Source organism: Conger conger, chromosome 9 (genome assembly GCF_963514075.1).
Source record: "Conger conger chromosome 9, fConCon1.1, whole genome shotgun sequence".
In the NCBI taxonomy this organism is placed as follows: domain Eukaryota; kingdom Metazoa; phylum Chordata; class Actinopteri; order Anguilliformes; family Congridae; genus Conger; species Conger conger.
This window is the reverse complement of record NC_083768.1, coordinates 33,378,526-33,388,608: the sequence shown is the minus strand read 5'-3', so window position 1 is coordinate 33,388,608 and position 10,083 is coordinate 33,378,526.

Here is a 10,083-nt window from a genome sequence, read left to right as displayed (position 1 = left end):
TTAATTTCAGCTACTGATCGAGTGTGACTCATGTCTAACGTCACTGGTCCAGTCCCAAACTTTAATTATGTTATATTGAAGTGATTCAAGAATTAGGTTGGAATAATAATAATAATAATAAAAAAGATTAACGCTGAAAGTGTCATGGTTACCCTGTATGATAGTAACTATAGCAACTGTGACATCATTTTGGACATAGTGATGCATAAAAATTCTAATGGCTAGGGACCGGTAGCTAGGCAACCAGAACCTGGGGAAGTGATTAGGCGACAGGGAAAGGGACTGATCATATGACCATGAGCGCAGGGCAGTGTGGAGGTAATATTTCTGTCTGTTTAAGACAGCTGGGCAGCATGCACCCTGAAGAGACTGCTGCTAATTCAGGGTGTATAAATAGCCTAATGCATTGAGCGCTGTATTGTCCTCTGAGTCAGTTCATTGTGTTCGGGGGCCTCGTGTTTTGCCGGTCAGGTGGGAGTTGTTTGGATTCTCTCCAAAGACACAGAGATTACGAGCCTCTGGAGATGTTAGGCACGCCCTATGATTCTATTTCTTAACACGGAACCCCACTGTATGTTACAGGTCTTATGTTCCCAGGTGAATGCCTCAAACTGGCTCTAAGAAGTGTTCTGAAACAGGTCCGCCACAGAATTCTTACATTTCGCACTTTAGAAGTTAACAAATCATAAATCATCGTTTGCTGAGGCGGATAATCTAAAGCATCTTATAAGATGGCACAGCAGCCAATCAGATGTGAGAGTGCCGGTGCTATAACTTCCTGGGTTGAATGGCTTTTGATGCAGCAGCAGGTTCCTTCACTACTGAAGAATGACTCAGGCTGAGGTGCAGCTCAAGTGGTGAGTGACTCACCCCCTCCCCCTCTCCCTCTTCCCAGGGGACTGTTAACCCTGTCAGGCCTTGTATAACGTCAGGGAAGGAACCGGAACAGCAGCGGTGAGGCTTGTCTGCCGAGGACACGGCGCCGGATGACGTCATCAGAGCAGGGGAAGAGCGCATGGCGCTGTGAGTCAGAGACCGCTCTCCACGGCCAGTGTGTGGGACTCTAATTCTGTCCCCTCCTCTCTGATGCGGTCAGTGGCTTGTAGCTGGAAGCATACACATTTACCCGTGCACTCTGCGACATCACCCCCTCCTTACCGTGATGACTGAGGTCATTCCCCTTTCCACACATTTTCCCCTACCGCTCATTAGTCATGTAGTAAAAAAAAAACACCATGGAACAGCTGACTCATTACATCACGTTAAAAAGCGTAGAATCTTATTTCAGAGCCGGTGTGCTCTGAAGACACCAGTGAGGGGGAATGAATTAATTTTTAGTGTTCACCTACAGTTCTGGCTCCCAGCAGTAGTACCTGTTGGATTGCACAGCTATTTTGCTTTACCCTATGATATAAAATATATCCATTTGTGCTTTCTAATAGCCTCCTGTCTTAGTGCAGGAGTGAGAGAAAGAAGTAGCCAGGTTAGTAATGCAATCTAATATCTGACTTAAACTTTAAAAGTTACGTTGAAGAACGTCTACAGCAGTGTTTTGGGATGTTACCCAAAATGCACATTCTGCTAGCCCTACATAACTGCTCCCAGCACACATACATGCACGCGCTGACACACACACACACACACACACACATGCAGGCATGCGAACATGCACGGACACACGTGCACACACACACACACACACACACACACACACACACTGCAAGCTCTTGGAAATGTTACACGCAATTCTCCAGGAACAGGAGAGCAGTCACCATCCCTCTGGCACTGGTTGTGTTCTCAGGCTTTGGCAGTGTAAGACACCATTAGCACCTCAGTCCCAGCAGCCCCTGCTTCTCAGGACTCCTCCCAGCACGAGCCCATTCCAGGCTGCCAGGCCTGGCATCGGGAAGGAGACGCGCTCACTGAATGCACAAAATCTGCCCATCTTATCAGACAGCCCTTCACACTGCTGCTGTGGAATTACATTTTTACCAACAGTCGTCCCTGTTTTAGTTCCCAAAACAGGATTTGTTTGTTAATGATTATTTGTTGCAGGGCTGGGTACAAAAAGTACTTGTAAAATGATTTATTTCCCTTTTTTTCCATTATAAATTTGGCACCCAACTTTTGGCTGAATATGTCCAATTCTCACTCTAATTTGGTATATCCAATTGACTATTTTTAGCCACATTTGTGCACACTCTTTACTGCCAATTTGGGAGAGTGGAGACATCCATGGTTCTCCGAAAAACGTGGTGTCTCCAGCCTTCATATTTTCACACCCCAGCCAACAGCCAAGCTCCCACAGAGCTGAGTCAGAGAAAGACTGCTTTGACGTGCTGTCTGCAGGCGCCTTATTGACCAGCGGGGGTCGCCAGAGAGCGATGAAACACAGTCTCCTAATTGACTGAACCCTCCCATACCCTGGGGGACTCAATTGCCAATTGTGTGTTGCCCTATGTAGCTACTGGCCACAGATTGGTACTGCAATGGTTGGGGCGGCCTGTAGTGTAGTGGTTAAGGTAAATGACTGGTACACGCAAGGTTGGTGGTTCTAATCCCGGTGTAGCTACAATAAGATCCGCACAGCCGTTGGGCCCTTGAGCAAGGCCCTTAAACCCTGCATTGCTCCAGGGGAGGATTGTCTCCTGCTTAGTCTAATCAACTGTATGTCCCTCTGGATGAGAGCGTCTGCCAAATGCCAATAATGTAATAATGTAATGTAATGGATTCAATTTCAGGTAATGGGACTTGTCCATGTACCACTTTGTGGTTGCTCTTTACACACCCAGTGGATACTGTGAAAACCTTTTTTTAATGTGTTGTGATTTAATTGCTGAGCTTCCTACAAACTTTCAATGCTCTTTTCCTGCAATTTTTGTGGTCAGAATGAAGATTGGAACCTCAGTACCCCATGTGAAATCTGAACACCTGATGTTCAGCCATGAAATCACATTCCCACAACTCCCCCCTACACCCCGTTATGCAAATGAGGCTCAAACACTGAGCACTGTTGGGCACCATAGCGACACCAGAGGGAGTGGATTAGGAGATGTGAAAGCCTGTTCTCACAGTAGGGGTGAACCAAATTTGAGCAAAGTGTCCGAGGGGTTATGTCATCACTTCTCAAAGCTTATTTATGGAAGCCCCTGCTCTGGACAGCCATACCTTCCCTGCTCATCGGGAGTTACGTGTTTATACCAACAGACCAAACAAAATCTTTTTATTTGTCCACTGAGAATTCGGACCCAGATGGAGCAGAACCTAGAGCAGCGTACCACGACATTAATGTTTTCCACCGGAAACCTTTCCAGATCGCAATGCATATTCCAAATGTTTCCATGGAATTTCTGGAATATTCAATCTTGAGAACAAGAAAATGCTCAGTGTTAGTTAAGGTGGTTTTTTAGGAGGGTTTTTAGTGCATGGACGCTAAGTCACAGTTCTCACATTGTAAATAGCTGTTAGCCTCAGGCCTCCTGTGTTCCTGATACTCTGCCTTGCATGAAACCCTGCATGACACTAACGCTCCTATGCTAATTTCAGCTCTCCAGAAGCAGCTCGCCTAAACTTTTCTCAAGTTCTAATGTCAGTGATGGGCTTCTGGAAAGCACTGGCATTACATGCGAAAGCCAAAAGAGGCCAGGATACCACAAATACTCCTCCCTGATCAATTATTCAGCGCAATGTAAATCACCTCCCTGGAACTTCCACGTGTGTTTTCCCTGAAATCGGATGGCCTCCTGGGAATCCCAGCTCATTTCCCAGGGGAGTCTGTGAGCAGGGGACGGGGGAGAGGAACAAACCTTTAAACCACCAGCTGATTGCTTTAGTGGTTCCCAGGAAAGACAGAGACATTCTCATACTCCCAATCTGCTTCCTTTTCATTCTAGAGATGTTTTTTATCTTTGGCTTTCATACCCAAAGTATTGTTATTTTTCAAAATGCCCTACTCTACTTTGAATGATGTTTTGAGGAAATCAAAGAAGGGTTCCACAGTGTAAAGAGTATTAAATTGGGCTTACTTCAATGAAGTGCAAAGCATTCCTGTTGGTAAAACATGTATTAAATGGCATATCAATGAACAAAATTAAATTGGTGATGTAAACTGTGCATTGTATTGTAGTTTACACTGCTATTTGTGTTTGAGTAGCATTATATAGAGTACTTTATTTTAATCAGCAACCAGACTGTACTCTGACTGTACAGAGCTACTGCATTCTTAGCAACACTTTAAAACCAGATGCACATGTCCCCTATCATGTTTATTTCTGAAGCTTTTAATGAGCATTTCGCCCTGATAATTTTGTGCATGTACTCCGCACTTTTTGATATTCACATTAAAATGCAGCTGACCTCTAAAGAGGCTCAGATAAAAGGATCTGAGTGGTGAACTCAGGAGACGTTGCAGGAGCTAGCACAGAGCAGTCCGGCAGCCAGAATCCTGTCAGATGAATGGTGCGGAGAGCTTTCAGAGGTGGACTGAAGGTCTGGCTGAAACAAGCTTTACTGGTCCTCGAGAGCACCAGGTGGTCACCATAAGGAAGGGTGCATTAACCTATTAAAGTGCACAAAAGGTACAGCTGGCCAGAAGCAATTGTGGCCTGTTTTCTCCCACCATTGCCTCCCCTCAAAACAATGCAGTGCGTTCGCCTGCACCTGTCACTCCATATTGCCATGACTACACTGCTCAGAGATAAAAGAGAAGCGCTAGGTTCCAAGTTCAAGGTCCCAGCATGTTTCTGGGAGTGAGTACAGTATGTGTTAGACCAGGAGACTCATCAAAGGAAATTATTGAAATAACTTGAGCCTTTCTGGTCCAAAGCAAACAAGGGCAATAGCGGGGTGATCTGACGTAGCTCTGTAGTTATGGGTTTTGGAGTTTGCTGTAAGTGACGTTTACTCACATTTAAGGATCTGCTCTTTTACGACCGACGCGGAACGGTTGTAAAATGTCTGGTGTGATTTAGCGGTGTGATCCAGCCAAGACTTGGGAGGTATAAATCACAAGTCAGTTCTGGACATCAGTGTAGAAGCAAGCTGCCTCCAGTGGAGAGAGAGAGAGAGAGGGGGAGAGAGAGAAAGCGAAAGAATGAGAGAAAGTAAATACAAAACTTTCAACAAACAAAATTCATACAGAAACAAGTGCGTGCGGACAAACACAAACACACAGACAGAGAGAATACACATTTCTCACAGACATAAACAGCACTCTGTTATTGCTTCCAGTTGTATCCCTGCTAATTTCAGCTCTGCTGAAGCCACAAACTCAGCCTGCAGTCAAAAGTGCAGAAGCGATCTTAGCAAACAGACCCACAGTAGTGTTATTCAGCATTACGGTGGGGGGAGGAGGAGGAGGGGGAAAAGAGACTATTTGCTTTTGTTACTAAGCACCCTCAAATGAGTCATGCATGTTTTTGTTTTTTTGGGGTGGTGGTGGGGGCTAAGGCACATTAGGGCACAGTGTGCGATCAGTGTGTGAGTCAGTGGGTTTCGGTCATCTTAAAGTACAGGCAATACAGCAGAATGAGGTTTATGGCAGTCATCACCATAACTGACCTCATGACCCCGCTGTGGGGAATCACCAGGGAGTGGACATTACGGTGTGGGAGGGGAGGAGGGAGAGATGTTACTAATGTGGGGTCAGCTTAGGGTTGGCTGTGTGCTGTTTAACTTGTCCTGTAGAACAGTGGGGCTGGCCAGGTCAGTTCCCACAGGACTCTTTGATGCAGTGTCTGGGTCCAGTGCCACCGTTGGCTCAGAATGCTGACTCAGCTGTAAGTGGGAACGAAACGCATCAACTGTAGAGAACAGACAGGCACTTCTGTGTATGCTGACCTGGAAGATGAAACACACACACACACATTCACTTCAAGTACCCCACTGTATAAATGTATTGTGCTAATTTTAATTAGGTTGTTAACCAAGAAAACATGATGAAAATGACGGTGATGAAGATTTGCTATAGATTAAAGGAGGAATTTCTTGAGTAGTAATATTCATCAGCAGTGCATGCAGCCCCCTGCTATTTCTTTATCTTTAGTATAGATGCTGGTACACTGTTGCTGTCCCGTCCTGATAATTGCATATTATATTCACTGACCAGACACTGTGATTCAGATAAGAGTTCATTAATAATTAAAAGGCCAGTCTGTGTGAAGCCAGGGAAATCAATATATTCAGAATGAAAGCAAGAGTGAATCAAACCTGCTGTGAGCTGTGATGGGTCACTTAAAAGCCTGCATGGCTCAAAACCAGCAGCTGAAAGACAGCAGGAAGAGGAGATCTCTATTCAGTCTAACTGAAATGCTCTTCCTCTTTCACTTTACATGTTAAAGACTACATCTTGTGCTTTATTGCACTACATTGTGGTTGACATATATTATTTTGATACTAGCTGAAAAAATAAAAGACAAATTTCTCGGAAGCAAAACAAATCTAGAGCTAAATAAATGTAGCTGTCATTTAAATATGTTACTAAAGGTCCTCACTGCTTGTTAGACTGCACTGAGTCTGTTTGGGTTGAAGGAAACGGTGGTCAAGAATCTTTCCTGAACAGCAGGCAGAAAAAATGCATTATACAGCCTGGGAAAGTAAACCCATTTATCTCGTATACCTGTTGAGCAAGACTACGGTCCTCCCCCATGGTTTGGAACATGAGAACATGGCAAACCTTCAGCTCCCTACCCTGCACTCCAGTCTCACAGACTAGCAGTCTGCAGTCAGTATGTTGTAGAAGCAGGAGTTATGCAAAGACAGGAGTACACTGTAACTGTAGAGAGATAGAGAGGTGAGGGTGTTGCAGGGGGGTGGTGGAGGGGAGGGCATGGCCTTGTTTTTGGTGTCTGTTATGATCGGAAGCAGTCAGCCAAGCTTGCAGGCCTCCTTAGCCCTGAACTGTGAGGAAGGTATTATGTTTCTTATTAAGGGAAGCCTTGCAGCTTTTATAATAAGCCTCTTAAGAAGTCCCTCCTGATAAGGCAATGTCTTAATTGCAGAGGAAACAGGGAGGCGGGTTCTGGGGCTTTATTGCTGTGTTAAATCAGACGTCCCTGTGCGGCTCCTACAGCTCGTAGGGCCATCGACTAAACTCCCTTTATGTGTCCAGGTCACATTACTGCAGATGGGTCTGCTGGCAGTTACAGGTCCCAGACATTACGGATCCTGCTTAGGGCTTGCCAGTCTGTGCGTTCAGCTGTCCTGTCCTGTCTTGTCTGAGGAGTTTGGATTGCTCTTTCCTTAGGAATTATGTTGCTAAAAACCCTCTGTTTAGTTGCTTTATTTTTTTGGAAGGGTAAATTGGATGATGTGGGATCAGAGATTTGAAGTAGCTTTTATGAACATATTAACCCATATTAACACCTGTCAGTGCTCAGTGCTTCCTGATAGTGGAAAAAACAGAACAAAACAAAAAAGACCTGTTTTCTACAAAGAGAGGTTAATTTGCATCCAGTCCTAAGGTAAGGGGGGGGGGCAATAACAGCTCCTGCCTGTTGTACATAGCATCACTTGACTGTGCATCACTTGCCTATTGGCTCTGTTGTACCTGGCTTAGCTGTTAGCCATTAGCTACACTGTGCATGGCTTGCCTGTTGGCTGTGTTGCGCTGTGCGTTGATTAGCTGTTAGCCGTTCGCTGTGCATGACTTGCCTGTTGGCTGTGTTGTGCTGTGCTTTGCTTAGCTGTTAGCCGTTCGCTGTGCATGACTTGCCTGTTGGCTGTGTTGTGCTGTGCTTTGCTTAGCTGTTAGGCGTTCGCTGTGCTGTGCATGGCTTGCCTGTTGGCTGTGTCTCACCCTGGCTGCTTGTTTTGGTTTCACGGTCGGCTGCCTGCCCTCGGCTGCAGCTTCCTGATGTGATTAACTGACACTTCCTGCCGGAGGATCTGCGAGCTCCCCATCGCCCGCAGGCCGACATCCAGGGGCCCGGCACCCACACAATGACCCCATTCATCCCCTCCTCCTCCTCAGCGTACAAACCCCACAATTAACGGATCAGACGGGGAAAGGAGGAGGGGTCGGAGGTCAAGCTCCGGGGGAAGAGGGTCACGCTGTTCAGCACTTCCTTTCCAGTGCAGTTTCCTGGGATGCCGTGCAGAGCCCAACGGAAAGCTGCACACCACCAGAGGCAGAACCAAAAACCGGTGCAAACCCATGTTTTGTTTCTCAACAGATGATTGTTGAAGTGGCTTAGCGGTTCTCAGAAGCCTTGTGTTCATTTCCGCCACATTCATGCATTACAATGACGATCAAAACAACACTCTGAGAAAAAATGAATATCATGTTCTCAACTGAAAAACAACATCCTGTACTGCCCACTGGTTTGCACAACTGAACTATTTGTTTTGATATGCATCCTCTTTTTATAACAGCACCTCACGATTGGCCTGCACAGATGAGCATATTGGACAAAACGGTGTCATTATGCATTAAAGCATTTCTTTATTGCATACGCTATGTTAGTGAGTATTGAACATTCTGGATAGGTAGGGTTCTAGTTCTGCTGTTCTGTTCTGCCCGACAAGCTAAAAACAAATCCAAGGTCAGAGAACTCCTCCCACTGACCAGTTCTCTAGCCAAAATTTTGAGAAATGGGCAGGACGTCGTGACAATAATCTGGCTAAATCACAGTCTCCTCCTGGCTTTTTGAAACAACATGTTTTGTGCAGAATCTAGGAGTGTAAGTTTTGCAGCTCAGTAAATAAGTGGGTGTGTGTGGAGGGCATCGTACATCTTCGCTGGTTAATGACAGATGGCGAGGCGTGATTGGGTTTAGGTGCTATGATTACAGCCTTGATGTCTCTGACGGACTAAAATACCAAAGGCTCCAAACTGGCCTGACAATGCTGTGTCACAACTGCAGATTGATCGTGACCTGGGGGAAGATGCTTATGCATGGAAAGTGGCAACCGACACACGTTTTAATTTGCAGCCATTTAATTTTAAATTTGTCATTTGTTGCAAAATGACATATTTTTCTGCTGTTTGTCATATTATCTTTTGATTTTGCGGCGGTCCTACAGCTCGAGGTGATGGGCTTGATTGCATGTGCTACAATTTCCAAACACAGAAAGCTAATTGTACACTAATTGTGGCTGAATGTGTGGTCAAGGATAGTTGATGGAGAAATAACTGAGTGTAGGAGTGATTGTTATTATTAGTTATTTATGACTGATGGGAGAGCCAGGTTCACATTAGCTTGTAATGGCATATAATGTGAGCCACAAAGACATACCATGAAATATGGGTTACCGAGTCACATGAACCAATCAAAGCATTGCTCTCCACAGCAGACAACCTTTGATTGGCTCAAAGCAGTGAGCGGTATCTCTATGGTACCAGTGCATTGTTATTGCTTTGTTAGGCCTCTCTCCCCCCCCATCACAGACCACCACGTCCTTAAGAATTGCAGAATGGGCAGAAGTCGCCCTGACACGGGTCTGCCGCGGTCATGGGCTGCTCGCCACACTCCATTCACGTCGCACAAAGACAACATTGTGAGGCCCCGCCACGCTCATTGAGAGGGAAAAAAGCAGCAGGGTGACCTTGTTCTATATACCTCTCGTTCTTTCCGTAACCTGACGTGAATCACTGTTCTTTGCCCGTGCACCTGTTGAAAGAAATATAAAACTGCATCTGTAGTGGGACATTGACTGACCTGTTGTTCATGCTGAGCTGAGCATAGCCGACCCCGTTCAAACTTATCTCATGCATTGAAAGGCTGTGATGCTGTCACAATTCTGCTATGTGCTATTTGATTATGTTTACTCTGAATAACCTAATTATCCAATCATTAGCCCTCAGCTGACAACTTGGATAATGACCCATTGCTATCAGTGTTTACTGTGCAATGTATGAATTTGACTTATGAATCATTCTTAGCTATTCTGAGGATTCCTGTAATATCTTAACTGAACTGTCTTCAAATATATGAGTAATCTACAAGTATTTATTTACATAACATTAATGTGATTATTATATAGTTCATAACCATGTATCTTTTCATAAACTGTTTGCCAACACCTTATAGTACAGCTGTGTTTCCTTTAAGCTATAAACATAATTTGGGGGTAAAACAGGATCAA